We start from the raw sequence: 23262 nt of genomic DNA, 5'->3' as shown, positions 1-23262 counted from the left end.
TAACATTTGACTGGTCTTCGGGGGTGTCACAGAATGAGAGCATCCTGCCAGGCAGGCATTTCCCCACCCCTCCTCTCTCAGGATCCCGTTGGGAGTGTGAGCTGGGAGCTGCAGCACTGGGCTGGCTGTGGCTCGGCTAGCAAGCAGCGCTTGGTGAGAGTGAGGTGAAGCAGAGTGAGTATGATGTAAGGCAGGAAGATCAGGTGATGGGGTGGGAAAAATAAATTGGTTTTGAGCCTGTGGCCTTCGCATAGAAGCCATTCAACATGGGATTTTGGAAAAATATTAACAATTTAGCGGCTTTTGACAAACCCGGGATGAGGGGAATATCGCGGAACAAACACCCTTTAAAATTGGGAACCGTGCAAACTTCTTGGCCAAACTGGGATATTTCTCTTGCTCAACCTGGGATATTTGGACCATGTGGAAATGGCCCAGGAGCAATCAATCCCTTGTGACAGATAATGAGGTCTGATCAGTTGTAACAGATCCTCTGAGAGGAAATTAAGCAATTCTACATGCCAGGAACTAGGGGAATAGATAACAATCACCATCATCAACTGGGGCAGAACGATGTCAATGATCTTTCTTCTGCTCTAGGTGCGAAAATAACTTTTCAGTACTGCAATTGGAATGGAAATAAAAACGTAAACATTTTAGAATCATCAGACCTGTTAAAAATTGGGATGGCAATGGAAACTGTTCTCTTGATTCTCAGGAACAAATAAAAAACCCCATAAGGTGCCAGTGCTGCAGAAAATGACTAGTGTGGAAATTTCAAGTACATCAGGAAGCAGCATAAGATTATCAACTTGGCAATTTATCTTTCAATTCTAATTCTTGCAAGAGAAGCTATCTTTCCTGTATCAGCTCTAGGTAACTGTAGCACATGCACAGCCATTGAATTCACTATAAAGCAACTAACATATGCATATAAAACATGTAACTTACTATCATAACATCCCAAAAATGGTCTTTCTAACAGGGCAATCTCGAGGACTGCAGAGATATCACAGCAGTTTAGGACTGCACAGGTGCTTTTCCAGGTCTTGAAAAATAGTCAATTTATCAAGGTTTGCAGGTGTGCAGAAACCATCCAGCATGTTGTGAAACCTTTGAAATGTTATATTACTTGTAAGCTGGATGCTTCCTGACCCATTTTTTGAACAGGCACATAATAGTACAGCTAAAGTTTCCTAAGCAAGCCTCTGCGCCCCCCCTCCCCTCCCCACCCCGTCCCCACAGCATCCCTTCGCCTCCAATGACCCTGCATAACACACTGATACTTTTGATTCCAGATTTGAGAATCTGCCTTATGAGGGCTCAAAAGTTGGCAAAGTTGCTTTGAGCAATTATCTGGATATATTGTGATGGAGCGAGGGATCCTGGCTAGGAAATACAATGGCTGGGAACCAAATTCAGGTTATCAGATGAGCATTAACAGACTTGCATATTCCTTTTGACCTGCCTTCACCTTGAATTGTGATATAGGTCATTCATGCCTGTTTTGAAACTATTTACAATCCTTGAGGAGGTGAACAAGACATAATGAAGGTATTAGAGTCACACACAGAAAGAAGCTGACATCAGCTCATCTTTTAAAGCCACCAAATAAATGTTCCTTCTGAACTGTGAAGACTGAGGAAGAAAGGGGATGATATTAATTTTCCTTGCAGTCATGCACATTGCTAGAACTACACTGAATCAGGCTGCAATCCTAGGAACACTTTTTGGGAGTAAGCCCCATTGAATGAAAAGGGAATTAACTGCTAAAAACACGTGCTTAGGATTGCTCCCTCAGACGGCTTCTTTCTTACTTTGCCAGTGACTGTTGAATATCAGGCCAGATACTTCCTGCTCTGCATGAGGAAATGTTCAGTAACCATTCTAAGTGGATCTGAGCCAGAAAATTCAGACCAAGCTTCATTATTACTTGAGAAATCAGAAGGGATTACAAATGGAGATTTTTCAATGTGCTGGGTTTTTTTTTAAACCCCACTTCTATTTCAATTCAGTAAACTAGATTAATTATAAGATCCAAAGGGATCTCTTTACACAGAGCAATCAAATGTGATAAAGGGCAAACCGTACTGCTCTTTACCCAGCAAAGTCTTTAGATTTACTTTCAGTCAGTACCCAGAGTCAAGTAGTAATTCAGTTTTGTGTGAAGCACAGACCACAAGTGAACATGCATGCCAAAAATTGTATACACGTTACAAAATGTGCCAGTCCACATATATAGGGAACAGCAGGCACACAAGGTCCACCTTCTACATGTATCCATAAGAGCTTGTGAAAGAGCCTAGACAAAGGCTGTCTTCATACAGTTGGGACACCTATATAAAGCCAGGCACTCCATCATGTGAAGGCTCTTTCATAGACTAGGACAGACATGTGTAGCAGCCAGAATGGGGTCCATAGTCCCACTACCACCCACACGTGCAGATGGTACACACTTTATAATATGTGTTCACCCTCACCAAATCCTGCTTTAAGGAAGAATTTTGCTTGCAAGCTGAACAGCAATCAAGGCATTTGGAACACTAAATATGTTCCCCTGTGAAAGTGATGGCTCTCTAACTTTCTAGTTATCCTGGTAATTAAGGTTTTCCCCCTTGCCATCTGCTTGCTATCCAGCCTGATGTAGTGATTAACACCAGTAGACTCTAATCTGGAGAATTGGGTTTGATTCTCCACTCCTAAACATGAGCAGTGGACTCTTATTTGGTGAACTGGATTTTCCCCACTTTTACACATGAAGCCTGCTGCGTGGCCTTTCATGAAAACCCTCAGTCCCCTGTAAGGTTTTTTCAACCTCAACTCCTTGAGGTTGAAAAAAGAAGAGTAGAAATCCAAACTCTCCTTCTAGTAGCTTCCATGTCATGAAATGGGCTCCCTGATCGGGGTGGTAAAGGGAGATTTTCAGAAGGTGCTTTAAAGTCATGTTATTTGCCAAGATTTTTAATGGGCTGTTTTGGTGGGGAGAGGTTATTGGGATTTTATTGTATTGCACATGGTTTTAATTGGCCACTGTAAACTGCCTTGAACTGCATGGCAAAGCCAGAGTATAAACATTTTAATAAATAAGTAAACATAAACAACTAGAAGCAACTAGCTGAAGGTTTTCATTAGTTAACGTTACCGTAGAGTAAAAATACCACAGCAACAACTGCAGTGTCCTACAAACTGCTAGATTAGTGGTCTACAAATACCTATATCTATATATTTGACGGGCTCAGTGCATATACCTAAATCCATAGATCAGGCCCACAATGGCAAAAAGGAAATTTTTCTCCTTGTCTGTGCATAGGCAGACAATGCACCTACCTCCTCTAGGGAGTGAAAATGGAGGGGGGTGGGGGGAGCAGCAGTGACTGAGAGGAAGAAGCTGCAGTGCTCTTGGCCGTGGAGCCTCAGAGCTGTGCCAAGCCTGACACCAGTGAGAAGTCCCAGCAATTGTACCATTTTGTAGGGGGATGCCTTAGCAGGCAGGAGCTGGACGTCAGGAGCGAAGCCAGGCCCAGTGCCAAATGAGGGGAGGGGAGATCACATTGTGCCTATCAGTGGAAAGGAGTGTATGTGAAAAAGCTAGGAAGGGGATATCCAGCCAGTATTTTTAACTCTTTACAAAAACACATGCACACACAAGCTGTCTGCCTGGTTATTCCTCCCCTTGATCTTTACCCTCCCCATTGATCCAGGAAATCTAATGAGACCTCAATCAAAGCTAGCCAGCAGATCCCTCCCATAATCTTATTTTGGAAGATGCAGTGATGAATGGGAGAGCTCAGACTTGGAATTAATTACAAGGAGTTGGCGTGGGGTACTTTCCTGTGCATTAATGATATGTGATAGAAAGAAATACTGATGGTTTGGAGGGAAGAATGAGAGAGAAAGTAATTGTGATGGGTGGGGGACAGAAAGAGAGATGGCAGAAAAAGCAAGAAAGAAATAGCAATGGGGTGGCAGAAACAGAGGGTGAGATAAAATGATAGGCATTGGAGAGAGATAGTAAGAAAAAGGGTGGCAGGAGGGAGAAAGAGTGAGGGACAGAGAAACAGAGGGAGGGGGAAGAAAAAAGGGTGTGGGGGGTCACCCCTTGTGTCTGTCTGTATGTATGTATATTTACGTGTGTGTGTGTGTGTGTGTGTGTGTGTGTGTGTGTGTGTGTGTGTGTGTGTATGCATCGTTTTTACATTTAGGAAATTGGAAAGAGGCTTGTATTGTCACTAAACCACATCATGTTTTGAAAATACACAGTCCTGAATCTCAGCAACACAGCCTTCAGTTATTTATTACAAGCCGCTGGAAACAAGGCAGTTTCTCGTATCCATAACAACCTGCATTTATGCACAGGAATTCCCCAGTGAACGGAGTGATCAAAAATTATTCATGAAAAATAAGTGTGACTTTTGCCTCTGGCAATATGTGGAAATTGCCAAGCAAGGCTTCCGTCTCTTCTCACAGCCTCTTTTTTCCTCCTACCCCACAAAACACAGACTGCTTCTTTTCTCAGTAGCACTAAGAACCATCAAGAAATGATCTTCTCCCTCAAGTTAAACAGGGACATGCAATACTTGAAGCTAACATGAAGGCCTGAGTTGCAACTGCACGAATGGCTCACATCCGAATTTGTTAGAAAGCTTCAGAATTCGTTCGCTCACTTAGAGTAGAGCTGCAAGTCAAAACACAAACCCAAATAGCAGTAACCAGCTGCAATTCACTTAATAATTACTTCAGTCACTACTTATAACCGTTTTCAACAAAAAGAACTAAGCAGAACTGTACCTTTATCCTCCACGTGTGGGACGGTCTTTGTTTTAGGATAATCTGCTTGGGTCCTAGTGCCCACCTAACAGAACTAGATAGGCACTAGGACCCAAGCAGAGAATTCTAAAACAAAGATGGTCTGGCACATGGTGGATGAAGTTACAATTCTATTTATTTCTCTTTGTTGAAAAGGGTACACCAGAAGTTGCACATTACTTTCCAAGTTTTGATTCAACTGTTGATCTTAAATGCAGTAAAACCAGACACTTGCCTCTTGCTCCATTAATCATATCGAACTGTATCTTTTTCAGTAACTCCAGGTACATGTCAGTCAAACAGTAGACATGGGCTACTATAGCAGAGATATTCACAGTGACTCTGAGATCTATACTGATTTCACACTGCATTATGCTCTTTCACAAGCTTTAACAAAACTTAACTCTTCATGGAAGCTTGGAGTTCTATTTACCAGGAAAAAGTTAACATTGGACTTCCTGAGGTATACAATAACAGGCCAGCAGAAAATCCACCTTTGCATCTAAAACCTGAAATGTTATGGTACATTTGCAATTTATTAAAGTCAACCAGTGTTGGGAATTCCCAGAACCAACCTTCTAGGACGTTTACAAATCTCTTATTAGGAAAGTGTGATGCAGTAAATACCTGATGTTCCAAGCCTTGATGATGTTCCAAGGGGAGGGAAGTACTGGCCCACAGCATTACTGTGGACCAAAATTAGAATGCATGGCTTCCTGAACACCGTCAGCTATACAGGTCAGCCTACAGCTGTATAGAAATGCATTCGCCCAAATGCACTTGGTTACTTCAGCCATATGTATACTATCCAGATGCAGAGAGCCTGTTCTGTTAAACATAAGAGATACAGGGCAGATTTTGCCTCACTCCCCTTCCAGATTGCAGTGTTTCATGATATATTGTCCATGAGATGAGTCTCCCTCAAAACCCTTATATGGCTTTTGGAGTGTTACAGGGAAAAGATGCTTAGGCTGCCCATTCGTTACTGAGCTTAGTTTAAGTTATTCTTAAAAATTGGCATACACCTCTATAAAAAGATTGAGCCCTGCTCTAGTTCTGGAGACCAGGATCACATCGTCGGCTTAAAGTAAAATATGGATTAGATTGTTTCCTACTGTGGGGCAGTGTGAATTAATTGCTTTTAGCGCAGGGGCCAAATCATTTAGGAACAGATTGAAAAGAGTTGGAGCCAATATATAACCTTGTTTCACCCCAGCTGTAATTGTAATTTTGGTAGTGAGCCCTCCCCATCCGGGTACACCTCACTTGGCAGGATGTATCGTAATGCAGAACCCTTATCAGAGTAAGAAGTTTATGTTCCATGCCAGTCTTTCAAGTTTTTGCCAGAGGCGATTCCTATCAACTGTATCAAATGCCCCCTTCAGGTCAAGGAAAGCAGTATAAAGTCTACTCTAGAACATCCTTTCCTGATGTACTTATGGAATATTAGCTCGAGAATTGAACAGTGATGTAGCATAGAGTGACCCTTTCTAAAGCCAATTTGTTCATTCCCCAGGATTTTGTTCTGGTCAATCCAATTCTGCAACTGGATAAGCAAGGATTTTGCATATAGCTTACCCGCTATTGACAACAAGCTTATTGGTCTGTAATTGGATGGTTGCTCTGGGTTGCCCTTTTTATAGATGGGGACAATAATGGCATTGGTGGCTGGATATCTAGCTGGCCAATATCAGCAATGGCTGGACTAGATGGATCTTCATGGCTAAAGTTCAGCAATCCAGAAAGATGGTGCAGCATGACTAATTGGATTCTAACCCTACAGGCAGGTAATATGTGTACAGGATCCACTATAAAAGTAATAAATGATTATGATAGCTAGCAAAACTATATTGCTTCTCTGAATAGCACATGCTTGTAAAGAGCTCCATGCTTCTTATAGTTCAGAAAAATACAAAAAATGCCATGTCAAGGGACTGGAAGAGACCCAATTATAAGTACCCTTTCTTGGTATAGCCAGCTGTGCTGCTGGAAGTAGAGCTGCGATTGTGTTCTAGTGCCAGCCTAAGGATATTCATTATATCCTGGCACTAGACACCTCTCACCTTACCCTTGAGCTGCTGTAGTTAGGCTCTGGCTAATGAGATCAGACCATAAGACACAAGCACTGAATTTGCTGAAGTATAATTATCACCAGAGCTCTTTTGTACCAGTTTTTGAAATGTGCTCGCAGCACCTCGGATCCAACTGGTTCAATCAGCACTTCTTATTAACACCTTCTGAAAATTATATTTCCTCTCCTCCTGTATTTGCACATAACGCATGAATGGCTCATTTGTGAAACTGACAATAAGATCACTGCATACTTTTCCGCACTCCCCCTCAATAAGCAGTTCCTTGAAGTTCAGCATGACTAATGGTACTTGTTACCTCTGCTTCACTGGCAGCAATGTATATTAAAATATAAACTGAAGACTGTTCTCAATACAATGGCACTGCAACATGCAATTACAATTGGGAGGATATACTGAATAGCAGTGGATAGCAATGTTTGCACAAATGAAATATCAAAGTAGCAACTTTAAAATGGCCTTGACCTATTCTTTTATTAAATATGTTATACCTTTATATTCATCATTTCTCCCCAGTTGAGACACAAAGCAGCTTACCATATTACTCTCCCTTTCTCCAATTTCTCTATTTGTATTCCCTCTCTCCTGAAAGAAAGCAATCATCACCCAAAGCAGCTTTAAAAAGTCATATTATAAAGCCGTTACAAAAAAAAACCAGAAAAAAAGTTGGCACATAAGCATATTAGAGTTTAACCAAATGTGAAAGAAACCAAAAGAAAATATCTTTGACTTCCAGAAAAGAGTTTGGGAACCAGGTGAATTGAGTAGAGTGATCCAGAAGCACAGCAGCCACAAAAAAGGCCAGGTACTCTTCCAGTTGTGTACTTGGAAATAAATTCCTTTGTACCCAAAGGCACCTACATTGCTCAGAGCTTGTCTATTAGGACCTTAGCAGATCAGAAAGATGATGGAAGAATTGGATGCTCCTCCATGTCAAATTGCCTGCTGGTGGAAGCTAGAAAGGCGCGTGCGTGAGCGCGCGCGCGCACACACACACACACACACACACACACACACACACACACACACACACAAAGCTAGGTTTCTACATACAGGGCCTTTTTGATGGAAAGGAGCATTCCATTGAATTCTGAAGTGAACAGGAGGAAGGTTGGGTCACAGGTTTTTCCAGATCATGAATGCTAATTATTTCTGAACCTGGCAGAAATAATCCCACCTTAAAAGCACCCCTCTTGTGGCTCCAGGAGCTCCAATAATATTTATGCTGACACAAGAAATTAACTGTATTCTACATCCTTGTCCATGCCTTATTCCTGATCCACCTCTCAAAAGTCTTGTTTGGCACAGCAATGTTATGAAGCAGAAAAGGGAAAGTTGTGGTATAATAAGACACTTGAACCATTCCAGTTTTCTGGCCCACGAGCCAGCTGAGGATGTTGGTGTGCTGGCACTTGGCAAGTGACGCATCGAGCCTCTTCTGTAGTTGACATCCAGTGCAGAATACTAATCACTTTTCTAAATGTTCACAAAAATGGGTACCTCCTTCTCAATCACTCTTCGCCACACAGAAAGTAAGAAAAACTTGTAGAGACCAGGATGTTGTGGGTTTTCCGGGTTATATGGCCGTGTTCCAGTAGTATTCTCTCCTAATGTTTCGCCGGCATCTTCAGACAAGATGACAGCCACAGATACAGGCGAAACGTCAGGACATCCTAGTGATTCTGCCTGAGAAAGCCTTCGACAATACTTGTAGAGACTTTTTTTGCATTTGCTAATGTGCATTCAGAGGGACCAGAAATCACGCACACTGGTCCTGCTGTTTTGCTATGTCTAGCCTCTCCATAATCCAATTGATATGTCTAGGGTTAATATCAGTTATTGATCTCCAAAGTCCAAACCTGATAAAGGAACTTAAGAGGAAAGAGGTATAGTAAAATATGCATAAAAATTTATTTTAGGCTGCAGCACTAGTTCCAAGAGGCAGAAGCAAAGAATACAAGAGGTGTTCAGATTTTATAGCAGTCTACAGAGTCATAAAGTCAGCATCATCACAACATCATTAGTGCGGTAAAGAAGTTCCTTCTTTTACATATTTTTTATATGTGAAGCCCGCTTCATGCAATGCACGTTTAAAGAGATGCACCTTAGTACCTCCCCTGGGTGGAGATTTAATATTATAATGAACCTGGCACCAAGAGATATACTTTTTATTCCGGAGGCAGGAGGATGTTCTTGCCAATTTAGTTGTGCCTGGCCTTGTTCAACTGCCAGCTTCCTTTGGGATACATTCCAATAATAACAATTGGCACTACAATTGTTATTATTGGAATGTATCATTTAAAAACTACAAACTATATGAGTAACTGGTATTTCCAATAAATAACAATTTTTATTACATAATGGCATGTTACCAGGCTTTTCTGCATGGGGTTTATTACTCAGTTCTAGTCCCATTCTGTTTCAGTTTATCCCCTGATTTCCACATGCAGTTTTATGACTTTGATTTTCACTTCTTATTTCCCCCGGTTTCCCCGCTAGCTCTTTAGAGACTACTTTTACCCAAATGTTTTGCCAGGATCTGTCAACCAGATCAGCAAAATCTATCTGACAGCTAGAAAGGAATGATGCAATCTCTTTTCTTGAGGAAGTCAGCAGGTCTAGGCATGACTCATACCCATGATACACATCTGTATAGATAAGGAGCAACACTATCATTGGCTGTATATATGTATATATGTTGGCAAGGTGCTAGCAGTAGTGTGTGCTTTGATTCACCTGTTGCTGCCCTGCACTCTGTCGGTTGGATTCGTGAATTGTAACACAAGAGGAATAAAGCCCTTCTGAGAAGTGAACAAGCTGATATTCCTGTGTCTTGCTTATCCTGTTTTCTGCTGCTACTGACACACCCGCCTGCCCGTTGCCTACTCACTCCTTCTCATGATTTTTGGACAGCTGATTTTGAGTTGACTTTTTCCTAGTGTGTAACATTTCTATTGGTTTTGTTTCCCCCATCCACTTCCAGCTAACTTTTCAATGATTGGACCGTCATCATAATTAAACCACTTCCTCTCCCCCGAAGACTACTGATTTCAGGTTTTTAAGGCCTTAAAATATCAATATAACACGACTGTAGTATTGCAATGATAGTTTAAATAGGTTCTCTGGATTCTCAAATTTCATCTTTTAAAAAGTAGGTCTCTAGTTCATCCTGTTTCACAGAAATAAGGAAAAGGTAATAACTCTGTGAGGGAAGGAGATAAAGACCTACTTAAAAATGAAACCTGGGAATTCACAGAACCTGCAAAAACTATCATTACAACACTACAAAGGGGGGAGGTGGATGCTCTGATGCCACCAATAACAACACCAATAATGATTGCCCTCTCCCTTGAAAATTCTCTTTATTGAAGTCATGTGTAGAAGAAAATAAACTAACTCCACAATTGTAAAAATTTACGGTGTGTGTGTGTAGATGTGTAGAAGAACCGTGTCCAAACTGATTCCTAGGCATGCATACCGACTCTCAAGAAGATCAGGAATAACTTCAGCATAAGGAAGAGATTACAGATGCCAATTAACAGCAGTTAAAGGGCACTGATATTTGAATAAGGAACCCTCTGGTGTATGCTCTGCTGGCATCCCATATGGTTCACTATTTTAATTTAGGGAACGTGTTCATTAGGAAGCATCCATTAATTTCTTGAATATATTTCTCATTTTTCGAAGAATGTACAAAACTAAGGTGATGCACACAGAACAAAAGGAATATGTTAAGTTGATGTCTAACTACTTAATTTTTTATCTCACCCTTCCTCCAAATAGCTCAAGGTGGTGCATGTGGCTCCCTTTCTCTGAGTCATCCCCACAACAGCCTTGTGAGGTAGGCTGGCATTATACAATTAGATGCAGGTCATCCAGCAAGTTTCATGTCAACTTACAGATTTCATCCCATTTTTCTCAGTCAGGGTGGTTGGAATGTCAGGGACAAACTAGATAAGAGGATGCCTCACCGTTTTGTAAGAGTGAGTTCTCATCAAGGAACTCCTTTTAATTTCACTGCTGGACCTGAATCTGGCCAGGACTACTACCGCACAGGGAGAGGGTAGCTCTTGCCCCCCTGTTTTTTTTTACTTGCAATGGTGTCAGGTAGCGATGCATACAGGTAGATAACAAACAACTTTAGTAAATAGACTTAGAAAGGTCTTGGAGTTGCAGTGTAAACTGTGGAATAAACTACAGACCTATTTCCTATACAAAATGCCCCCCAGAACAGTCATGTTGTGACCATAAGGGTGAATATATTCTCTAGAGTACTCATCTTGATTTGAAATAAAGCCCTTCTGAGAAATGAACTTCTCAGTTCCAAACTTTATTCCAATACAATGAATTGGCTCCAGCACCACATTTCAACTTGTACTACAGAGATCGATGAAGCAGAAATGCAAGAAAAAAAATCTATGACAGCTGTTTGTACAAAATCAAACTTATGGTATCCTCCCTTGAGCTTACACTAGCACAAGATCTTGTGCAATAAACCTCTGGGCCATATAACATACAAGGAGTAAAGCACAGGACATTACACAGGATCGTGCACCAGCAGAACTACACTAAGTCTGTTTTTGCTTGTGCATTGCTGGATCCAGTCCAATGAAATCATAGTGAAGAAAATTAAGCTTCAAGAACATAAATTTCCAAGAGTAGTTTTAAACAACTTTGCAGAAATAAAAAAGGAATAACACATTTGATGTTCTTCTTAGTGTACTATGAGACCTTTAGCGATGTATAAATGCACAAAGATACTCCTTGTACTGAACATATGTGTATAAAGTATCTCAAGTTGCACAGAACTTATGGCAACCCAATAGGGTTTTCAAGGGAAGAGACTAACAGAGATGGTTTACCATTGCCTTCCTCTGCATAACAATGCTGGTATTCCTTGGTGGCCTCCCATCCAAGTATTAACCAGGGCCAACCCTGCTTCAATCTATCAAATTAGCCTGGGCTATCGAAGCCAGGGCACACGAACTGCCATATTCCATAACCACACTTAATCATAACACCATATAGGCAATAATAAAAACAATCATAAGAGGATGTAATATTTCTGTTGTTTCAGTACTTGACATTTGGGACAAATTTATGAAACATCTGAGCATCTATTAGTCTATCTCTATAGCCAAATTTATTTTTAGTCAGCAATTCAACACAGCTAATAAATCATCTCTAAATGCTGGAGACATAATTAAAAATTTACAGCCCTCTTTCACATGTGGTTGAGTTGTCCAAAAATACAGATATCAGACTAAGATACTGAAACGTATTAAACAGATGATGAAATAAGATTTACAGTGACTGGTTCCAACAATAAAGTTGTTGGAATGGACCACACATCATTCATCTCACAGTTCCCGACAATAAGAAAGACTGTTTCCCAAAAGGAGAAACCAGTAAAACGTTCACAAAGGTATGGCATGCTGTTCCAAGCAGCCATTAAGTCAAATGAATTCTATCTGACATCTGTCTGAGATTTGAAAACCTATCTTCGGACAATGGATGGTAGTAAAGTAGTCCACATATACACACATTTATATTTTTCAGATTATCAATGTATACCTGTGTAAGTGAAATATTTGAACACATGGAGATGCTTTATACCGAGTCAGATCTAGGGTTGCCAACTGCGGGTTGTGAAATTCCTGGAGATTTGGGATTTGAGCCAGTAGTGGGATTCAAATGATTTAACAACCAGTTCTGGTGGTGAGATTCAAATAATTTAACAACTGGTTGTTTACAAACACCATTCTAACAACCGGTTCTGCTGAAGTGGTGCGAACCTGCTGAATCCCACCACTGGGTTGAGCCCAGGGAGGACAGAGGTTGGGAAGAAGAGAGATCTCACTGGGGTATAATGCCATTAAGCCCATCCTCTGAAGCAGCCATTTTTCTTGAGGAACTGATTTCTGTTGTCTGGAGGAACTGATTTCTGTTGTCTCCAGACCCCACCTGGAGGCTGGTAACCCTTGTCAGATCATTGGTCTCTCAAGGTTAGCACTGTCTCCTCTGACTGGATTTCCAGGGTCTCAAACCAAGGTACTTATCATCACCTGCTACCTCATGATTTTCATTGGTTAAAATGCCCTTGTGCCACCCTTCAAACACTGGATCATACCACCCTTTTCCATGACAGACCTCAACATACTAAGTGGTTCACAAGCATATAACGGTTATCCTGCTGAAGGATGTCCTGCTATATAGCTTTATATTTAATACAGCCCTGGGCTTCACATTTCCTTATAAAAACCCTCCACAACTTTGACTTCAACGAATCTGGCCCAAATCAATGAGAAGAGGGGCTCAAGACTAAATATTCCAGTTCATTTTTATGGCCCCTCTAACTGAAGGCTTTCCTGATCACCTCTCCAAGAAGACAGCTCAAAATCCATTGTATGAAGAACAACTTTCCATCCCCCTAAAACAGGCTACGTTGACTTTAACTGGTATTTTAAAAAGAATTACTTATATACACATGAAGTACCACAATTTTTTTTTAGGAAGGATGAGAGGTGCAAAATTCCAGTTAACATCACCTCCCCGCAAGGGCAAAAAACCCCTCCCCCTCAAAAAGTGTTTCTTTTAAAAATGGAAAAGTAATGTATTCAAGATAATTTTTTACAATATATATTTTAATCTCACATGATATTCAGGAGCAAAACTGTGTGTGTGTATAAAAACACTCTTAAGTACAAAGTTTACAAGTAATCTTAGCTATTAACAACTATGCCTGTACATATAGATATCTACCAGGCACTGATATAATCAAGCAGCCCAAGAATCAAATAACTTTCATCTTCCCCTGTCAGATAGAAAGCATACCGATAGTTCCATTCTGATCTCTCTACCTGAAGAGCTTTGAATTCAAGCAAGCAAAATCTCTATGGTTAGGGCAACACACAATAAATCAAAAAAAGACTCAAGGGCAAGCATATGAGGGAGAAAGATAGATTAGTTTTGTTTATAGCATTAGAGCACTATGCAAACTGAGCAGTTGCAAACAAAACCAAGAACGTAAATCACAGATATCAGTGCAAGGAGTGGGGGTGGGAGAGAAATCAAAATGCTGGCTGTCTTTCAGGTATCCTCAGCTCCCAACACAGCTATGTGAGAAGTCTCTAGCTCTATTGTTCTGTGGCCCAGAAGTCACAGTTCAATATTTTTCTGTCATTCCTTTTTAGAAGATGAGAACATAAAGGATTTCAAATTGTAGAGCCTGTCAAAATACAGTCCACATGCTTACATACCTAAAAGTTTTATATCAGATAAACAAAACAGCCTAACTTTGTCACCTTTCACACTTAAGACATTTCCCCCTCTCTTGCTTTCTGTCTCCTCTATCTCACACGAGAAGGTCCTCCATACAAGATAAGAGAAATATTTGGTTATGTTTTTCAAAGGCCAATGCATCATCCAGGAAGCTCTGCTGGGTTCAGAATATTGTCCCTTACTGTTTCCAAGGAACCAAACATCAGGCCTTTAGCTGCTAAGAAAACTGAACATACCTTTCCCAAGGTCAAGTATGCGCAGCAGGAGAAAAAATTTCTCTGATTTCCATCCCTCCTCTTCTTCCACCTCCGAGGCTCAGATAGAGAGGTTCATTCTCTCAAGCCTACCAAGCCTCCAAATACCACAGCGAATGAGAGAACGAACAACAAGCATGTATTACCAGCTACTCCACACTCTGCTTGTTTATTCCTCCCGCCCCTCTCTGTGGATTTCCCTCATGAATAGCTATAGTCCAAGACACTACCCACTCTATGCTTCTCTCAGAGTCAGCTGAAAACAGGCTCAAGTGCCAGCCAGGGCCAGTCCCCGTGTTCTGCACAGTGCAAGTCAGAGACACTAGTCTGTCAGCCTCCCCCCAACCCCCGCTGTCTCCTTTTATATCAGTCCTGTTTATGAACTGAGCAGTCATACAGGACAGATAGCATGGTACCAAAAAAAAAAAAAAGAGCTCTTGCTCCTGTATCCTTCAGGACAGCTCTTTAAAAGAAAGCAGGATCTTAATAAGGGAACAGAGTACTTAGGTCCTCAATAGGCCATCATTATTCTGCCAAAGGCCAGGAAGCCCTTACTCATTTTCTAGACTTAAGATTAAACTAACCCAAGATTTAATGGACTGATTTCGTCTTCAGGCCTTTCCATGTTCCTGCCTAATCGCCCAGTGCAGGAAAGTGTTTACAAGACAACTGAAGGAAGAGACTCTGTTGTCCAGCTTTGTTCATCTGTTTGCAGCTCATGCAGAACCTTTTAGCCCTGAATTCTCAGTGGCTGGTTTTGCTTGCCTTAAGCCTTTCCTATTCCAACTTTGCACTATATGGACCTGGTGTTTCCTTGTAGGATGGAAATTCACCCACACCATGGGTGGGGATACTAATATAGAGAAAGGAAAGGCCCATACCATTCCAACAGGTGAGTCTATTTAAAAAAAACACTGCCCAAGCTTTGGTAATTCACCCATGGAAGTATGCAAATGTATCTGAAAACTCAGGTAAAAGTCCAAGGCAGACCTGAATGTGTATAATTCAGCACAATCCTAAACAGAATTACTTCCCATTTAGCCCTTTGACTTCAGTGGATTTAGAGGTGTATAACCAGTGGTGGGACTCAATTAATTTAGCTACCGGTCCAAGCCCCTGCCCCGCCATGTGCCTCCCACAGCAGCATACACCCCCCACTGCCGCCCAAGTACTTAGCTGCTGCGGAGGACCTTCGCTGGCCCAGCCAGGGCCTTTTCCTCCGCCTTGAGCCTAGCTGCGTGGCCGGGAGAGAGACCACTTCCCCACTGGGGATTGCGCCGGCATTGTCTGGCTGTGCCAGATGGTGGAAGTGAGATCCTCCGGCAGGGGAGGGGCCTTCAGCTGAATCCCATCACCCCAGGAAAGGAGGAGCAAGGCTGGGATAGCCCCTCCCTCACCAGGGATTTAGTTGCTGCCACCCGGCAGGGCCGGGTAAAACACCAGTGCGATCCCCAGCGGGGGAGAAGTCTCTCTTCTGGTCGCGCGGCTGGGTCAGAGGAGGAGGAAAGGGCCCCGGCTGGGCCAGCCATGGTCCTCCGCAGCAGCCACGTAAGTGGGTGGCAGTGATGTGGGGGAGCACGTCGTGGGGGGCCATCAGTCTCCCTCCCCCGGAGTGGTGGGATTCAGCCGGTTTGGTGAACTCAGCCAAACCTTAGCTACCAGTTCTGCTGAACCGGTACGAACCAGCTGAATCCCACCTCTGTGTGTAACCGTTCTGAAGAGCAGTGATAGTCTTGATAGTTTCTACTGAGTTCACAATACAAGAAGGGGGCCCTGGCTCAGTGGTGGAGCATCTGTATGGCATGTAGAAGGTCCCAGGTTCAATCCCTGACATCTTCAGTTAAAAGAATCAGAGAGTTGGTGATGTGAAAATTTTCCACCTAAGACCTGGAGAGCTAAGGCCAATCTAAGTAGGCAACACTGCAGCTGAAGTACTAATAACTTAATTCACTATAAGGCAGTCTCATTCACAGGGGAGATGCACAAGCCCTGATGGATTTCTAGTTAGGGAAGTAAAGTACAGGAACTGTGATGCAGTTGCATTTCTCATTACTGCTGGAGCTGACAAGCCCCAAACAGCTCTTTTAGCTGCCTAATTTCTTACTACTACAGAGCTCCATTCTGCTGACCATTTTGGGACTAGAGGAAGTCAAACAGAAGTGCCAAACTGGATGTGGTTTTGTTGCTCTTTAGCGTGTCACAGAATTATTGCAATTTTTCCATAGGAAATATCCTACAGATTATACTAGAGACATCGGCTTAGAACTCATAACACTAGGCTCATTATGAAAATTTATATCAAATTAGCAAGGTTGCGAACTGGACAGGAAATAATGTCCTGTCTGGTGGAATGTTCTGAGGAGCCCAGGGCCATGCAGGATTTTATGCAATTCCGCAGGGGCCTGCAAGATTAAACTGTTCCACTGGGCTTATGGTTGAGGAGGAAACAGTGTCATCTAAGGACATCAACCAACTGCTGGCCTCCCTCTCTCCTACTCACACCCCTACCACTACATTGTGATTTTTTTGCTATCTGTTTTAGAGTATTGTTTTTTAACTATTTAAAAAATGTTTGAATGATGTAAGTCACCCTGCCCTCTTAAGGGAAAGGACAGTCAATCAATCAATCAATTAAACCATCAATCAACCAATCATCAATCAATCAGTCTTCAGAAATGGGGAAGTTGATGTGTTTCATGGCTAAAATCAAAGTGATACTAAAGGGACACAAAGGAACAAGTTTAAAAGTTGGAAATCTTAATTGCAGCGCATTAAGCTGGATCTTTTTTAACTATGACATACAGCAGTGACAGCCATTTATTGGTTTGCTCATTCAGCTGAAACCTGTCGATTTCCCAGAAGAATTTAATATAGAGAAAGGATGTAAATACTGAATTATCTAACAGCAACCAGACAGTGTTCAATAATTAAGCCAAAAGTTAAGCCAGATGTTGTTCAATAGTGCACTCCTAAGAAAGTATGCATGCACAGCACTCCGGCCTCGGACTTGAATTTTGCTAGCCAGAGGCAGACAATATGCTGGCTTCTAAGACACTTTGAGCATGATCATATAGCAAAGGACTCATCAATTTCCTGCAGTGCCTCTCTGCACTGTAGTTCTGCTGAATCACTTACTGCATTGCTGGCAAGCCTGATGGGGAATATTTTCAGAGGTTTGCAGAGCTTCGGCCCTAGGACATTCTACACAGCCCAGCTAGCTAAGTGTTTAACTTGTACAGCATTGCACAATAGTGAAGGCATTAAGAGACAATGAAAGGATAATTGCTTCACAGCGGGAGCCCATACAGCCCGAGCAGGGCTGCCCCTGGGTATAACTGGCTATTTTTCAAACATTAACACATTTGTGCACTGACCCAGGACTAGCTGCAAAAAACAAAAAAAATTCCCCTGGCTCTGAGGAACAATGTAGTGTAGTTCTGGGTGGAATTTGATTTGGAATAGGCTGGATCTTTTCAAACCTTTTGGGAGAATTTTTAAGAAAGAAGTCAGTTTTTTTTCCCCAAGAATTCTCCCTAGTGCAATATGACTCAATCTGGAGGAGCTCTTCCAGGACTGACAGTCTTATCTTCCCCCCCTCTCTTCCCCCCCTCTCCCTCTCTCTCCTTTTAAATTGCAGTGGTGGTAGGTGGGAACAAGCAACAGAGCTTGCTTGCAAAGGCCTAAACTGTTCCATTGCTTGAAATCTCTTTTGTCAATGTGAGCCCTGGCAGTTGTAGTTTAGTAACAGATGCCAACATATTTAAGTGGATAATGTTTTGCATCCTTAAAATAATTTCCCGAAGTCCTTTCTGTATTTCTCATTAGTCCAGACCAGCTCATTCTGCAACCAGCTCTTTTGGTTAAGTTTATTTGTACTGGCCAAAGTCAAAAGCCAAATGAATGACCCTAAACAGATCTCCCAGAACCTGAAAATTATACCATTACTGAATGACTTGAGATTAGTAACAATGTGTAACTTTCTGGTGGTCAAAAGGTGCCCCTCCTCACTCTTTTACCAGTGGAAAAGCTGGGAGAATCTGAGACATAACAATTAAGATTCTTTCCCACTAATGAAGGAAATGAAAGGAGAAAGGGGAGAAGAGAAAGCAAAGCAAAAGACAGGCCACGACCTGGATGAAGGAGAGCTCCATACTCTGTCTCAAAAAAAGATGACAGTAGGATTGTATATTCCTCCACCACAGAACTCAACATGCCAGACTTCCTTTGTTGTACAATGCTCTGCCTGGGTCCTAGTGCCTACCAGTTTGCAAAAGGCAAGTGTTGGTGATAGTTGTTCAATGAATTATAAGTGCTCTTGTATTAAAGTACCATGTTCAATAATGCACAAAATAATAATTTTGACAAAGGCAGCAGGCAAAAATGAATGATAATTCTCATATTCTGTGACTATATTCTGATGTGGAAGCATACAATTTTCTCTATCGCTGATCATACTAACATCTTTATCTGAGACAGAGTATAGGACTATCAAAAGCTTAGCAACAAGGGACTGTTGCTAGGGACTGTGAGCAAAGGTGCCAAGAAATGGGAAACACAAGCTTGTACACATGGCCTAACAACATTGAGGCAACATTTCACACTACTCTCACGTTGGCCCAAAGCCTTCACACAAACAAACTGTACATGCAGTTGATTTCTGGGTTCATGAGGCTCACACAAACAGCCAAACAGTTCAGAAGCTGCCATGAGGACAGGCTGAAATCATCCCCTTCTTCTTTCCTTTGACAGGAGGCAGGGTGTAAGTAAAGTAAATAGATAGGCTACCATTGTTTTTCCAAGGTCAGCACAAAGAAATTAAATTATGGTGGACTAAAGCAGTATCATATACCCATCTCCAGTCACTGGGTCCCACCTACTGCAATTTTGAGACAACTGGCAGAGACAACTAAGACAAACCTCTACCATTTTAATCCTGATTAAGCATGCAAACCTTATAAATACCCAACCTCCCTTCTCCCAATTTTGCATCTGGCTCTTCTCACCACACTTTCTTCTGCCAAATACACTGAAGACTCCTCTCTCTCTCTCACACCCCCCCCCCCACAGGCTGAGACCTTCTAAACACACCTTAGCCCTAGCAAGAAGAGCAGTAAACAAAGATCAACATATCAATAAAATATCTTGCATATTATCTCAAGACAGTAATCTAGTAAGCAAGAAGGGGAAAAAACCTCTCTATAAACTCATTCAGCGTTAACTAGGGATGTGACCCCTATCAATCTTCCAACAGGCAATGCTTGTTAAATTGTTGATATCTCTTCCCTCACAAGGATGGTCCAAGGGTTTCTCCACTGTTGCTGGTGGAAATTCAGTCACTTAAAACATCCAGGATTTTTTTTGGTGCCTAACACAAAACAAAGAACACAGCTTCTTGTGACAGCTTCTGGGTTCATGAATTTTAAACTCCAGTCCAGCTACCGTCTCAAGCACTTTATTGTTTTGGGGAAAAGGTATTGGACACCTAGAGGTATCACGATCAACAACTGTAGCAAGTGCTGTTGGGAATGTTTCAACATATAAAGGCAGCATCTGGGTACCAGCAAACCTGCCTTTCTGATGTACTAGCAGCATGAGGTGTCAACAGCTCAACTGTTACAAGTTTAGTCAATCAATGAAGTTACTGAAGCAAACAAGTAAAATCACATTTCCCCATCCAACTGCTTTTATCCTCAAGGAATGTAAGGACGGATCAAAATAAACAAAGCATAAAAGAAGGGAAAGAATACTGGACACCAGCATAAGCATATTCTCCAACAAGAAAGTCCAGGAGCAAAAGGTTACGTTGGGGTCAACACAGACAATGAGAACCTGTCACTTCCCATCTGTATCTATGGAAACCAGCAAGAGGTTGGGAAGAAAACTGTCAAAAATTATTGATTGTGCAAAATTACATTCAGCTACATGTGACATTTAAACCTTTGGGCATAGGTGCCCAATACAAACCAGGTAAGAATGTGCCCTTTTAACAGCATCCAACTGGTAAAGTGTATACTGTATTTCAAAGCCACACAGTCAATCCAGGCAGAGAGAATGATGTTGTAAGCTGCTTTGAGTCCCCATTGTTGAGAAAAGCTGAATATAAATATCTAAACAAATATTTGAGATTTTTTTTAAAAAAAAAGGCATATGGTTGGGGAACACTGGAGCACACACAGTGCTGCACAACAAAAAATTATATTGGTCTGCTTGCTTTTAGTAAATTAGCTAAAATGACTGGCCATCTTCATTAGCTAACCAAAATTTGGCCAGGTACTGCAGAGACAGAAATGGTGAAGAATGGTCGGCATCATCACAGTTCAAGAACCAGCACTATGCAATTCACATGTAGGGCCTCACATTGCAAGCCCAATCCTGTGTAAATTCACCAAAGTTCTGAAATAGCCTCTACATGACTTTGCTGATTGTCCTTATACAGAAGGCGATTTCTAAAAGCTAGCCACAGCAGACTATGGAGGGAGTTCAGCATTATGAAGCTCCTGTGTTTACCAGTGGCATAGTGCCAACGGGGCTAAGGGTGGCATAACACCCCAGGCTCGCGCCTATGCGGGGGCGTGGCTGGGGTGGGGAGGAGGCAGGGAGGGGCAGGGAGGGGGTGTAGGGCATACACGTGCCCTGGGCACAGTTCCCTTTTGCTCCGCCCTTGCTGTTTACTTAATGGTCTCATAAAACCAGCTCTGACCTTGTGAATTTAAACCTGTCAATTTCCAAAATGTATTAAGTACAGCACAGTGCAAAGTCTCCTGTAACTTGTTCATTAATATTCATGGAACAAAAGTATCGGAACTATCCAGGAACGCTTAGAGGATAGAGAGAAGGAGCATCATACTAAGGAGACTGGAGTGGAATAATCAATCTCATACAGGCCAATTTATCTTATCTTACCCTATATAATTGGGTAATATGCTAAGTGTTGCAACAATGAACCCTCAACCAGTGAGCATGCAGGACTCTTTACTGGGCACCCACTGCAGCATCATTCCAGCCGTGAGTTGTTCCCCCAACAACTGGCCCCTTTCCCCACCCAGCCTCTGCGATACTGAAGCTGCTTCACAGCCACAGCTACAGCAGGCTGCACTCTCCTGCTGTGTCCGGCAAAAGATGGATTCTATGCCAGAGCGATGGCGGCCGCACTCTCCCACTGCGCCTGGCAACAACTGACCTTTCCCCCGCCCACCTTTCCCCACACCCCAAACATAAGCTGCACCCAGTGGCAGTGTGGAGGTGACCCATGCTCTCCTGCTGTGCCTGCCAAAAGCCCCTCTTCCCTCTACCCCAACACCTGCCTCCCCAGTCCCACAAACCAATGCGGGCCCTCCTGTCTGGGGCCCTGGCCTCCAGACTCTCACCCTACCCCCACCAACACACCTTCAACAGCTGAAGGAAGTGCCCATTCATCAAAAACTGTGAGTTGAAGGGAGGTGAAAAGAGAACTGCCAGAAGAAGGCAGCCGGTTGGTAAAAGACCACCTCCCTCCCCCACAAGAGCCCATTTAATTTCCCCTTGATATTGGCTTTTACTCCAAGTCAGTAAATATGTATATGATGAGGTTGTAAGTTCCACTGGGTTCAATAAGGCTTATTCTCAAGTAAGGGTGCATAAAATTGCTGTAAAAAAACCAGATTTCCCTTTTTCTGTGCCTTTTAAAGAAATTAACGGATGAAGATTGTCACAGCATGGAACAGTACCATCAGATATGCAGATAAAGCTAGTACAAAACCTATGATTCTGTAAAGCTCAAATACCTCAGTGGTAGACCCCATGTAATTGCCTGCAAGGACACAAGGTCATCAGGGGTTTCCACACCAGGGCTTTCACACCAGGACTTTAGGAAGCCAGTGACTTTGCTCCCTGCTGTGACCCAGTGGCGTAGTGCCAAGGGGGGGCAACGCACCAGGTGTGCATCCCTGTGGGAGCATGGCAAGGGCAGGGCGAGGGCATTCCAGGGCAGGGCGGGGACAGAGCGGGGGCGCACATGTGCCCCAGGCGCAGTTACCCCTCGCTCCACTCCTGCTGTGACCTGAATGTACACAAATTTGTCACAATCTGGGCACCACCCCTCACAAACCCAGGTTGATTCTCTCTCCCACCAAAAGGTAAAAATGTGGTTCTGCTTTGTTCAGCAGAAGTGAAAGTAGTGTGCTTCTGCTGTAGAAAAATGTCCTGATATTAAAACGGCCACCCCAAAAAAACAACCTGTATCTCTGGAATCCCTTGGGCTATCACAGCAATTTTAACTGCATTCTGCTCAGTGGCTCCTGAGGGTTTTTTCCCACCATTTTTTTGAAATTCAGCCCCCCAATTTTTCCAAAATGGCAACCATGGTTAAAAACACCTGCATCTCTGGAATCACTTGGACTATCAGAGCAGTTTTAACTGCATTCTGCTTGGGATCACCTCTAGCCATTGATTTTTCAAAATTCAAATCCAATTTATTCATTTTTTTTCCTGGACCCCTAAGATGGCTCCCACTTCCTTTCATACAAAGAAGGTCCAGGAAGTGACTGTGAATTAATTCAGCATTGAGGTTCTGTCTTTCTGTGAGACAAGGCATACAAGTATATTCTGGCACCAAGCAGTATAGGCATGAGAAGACCAAGACTAGAGATGGGCAAAAAAAAAGTTATTGGTATTTTTTGGGTTTAATAGACCTGAAAAAAAAACCTGGAAAAAGCTGAGAGTCCATTTCAGCCTAACAGGTTTTTTTAACAGTTCAGGTTATGCCTCCAAATTTCATGTGGCTCTTGGTGGCAGCACGTAGCGTGTGAACTGCCTGCTGCCTCCAAGACCCATTGGCATTTTGGAGGTAGGCA

At 42.5% G+C, this 23262-nt stretch overlaps 1 protein-coding gene across 18 annotated transcripts in view; it reads right to left on the bottom strand.

Annotated features, from left to right (window-relative positions):
* Positions 1–23262, bottom strand: part of NFASC (neurofascin) — a 257064-nt gene that overhangs the window by 193470 nt on the left and 40332 nt on the right. Inside the window, exon 1 of one of the 18 annotated variants that reach the window (XM_048496446.1) lies at positions 14414–14543. The exons of the other annotated variants lie outside the window; for them this stretch is intronic. The gene's annotated coding sequence lies outside the window, so the exon portion shown is untranslated. Of the gene's footprint in view, positions 1–14413; positions 14544–23262 lie in introns of those variants that run through there. 18 annotated transcript variants of the gene reach the window in all.

This window comes from Sphaerodactylus townsendi, linkage group LG05 (assembly GCF_021028975.2).
Source record: "Sphaerodactylus townsendi isolate TG3544 linkage group LG05, MPM_Stown_v2.3, whole genome shotgun sequence".
Classification (NCBI taxonomy): domain Eukaryota; kingdom Metazoa; phylum Chordata; class Lepidosauria; order Squamata; family Sphaerodactylidae; genus Sphaerodactylus; species Sphaerodactylus townsendi.
Note: the sequence above shows the minus strand (reverse complement) of the source record. Positions and strands in the feature narration are given on the sequence as shown.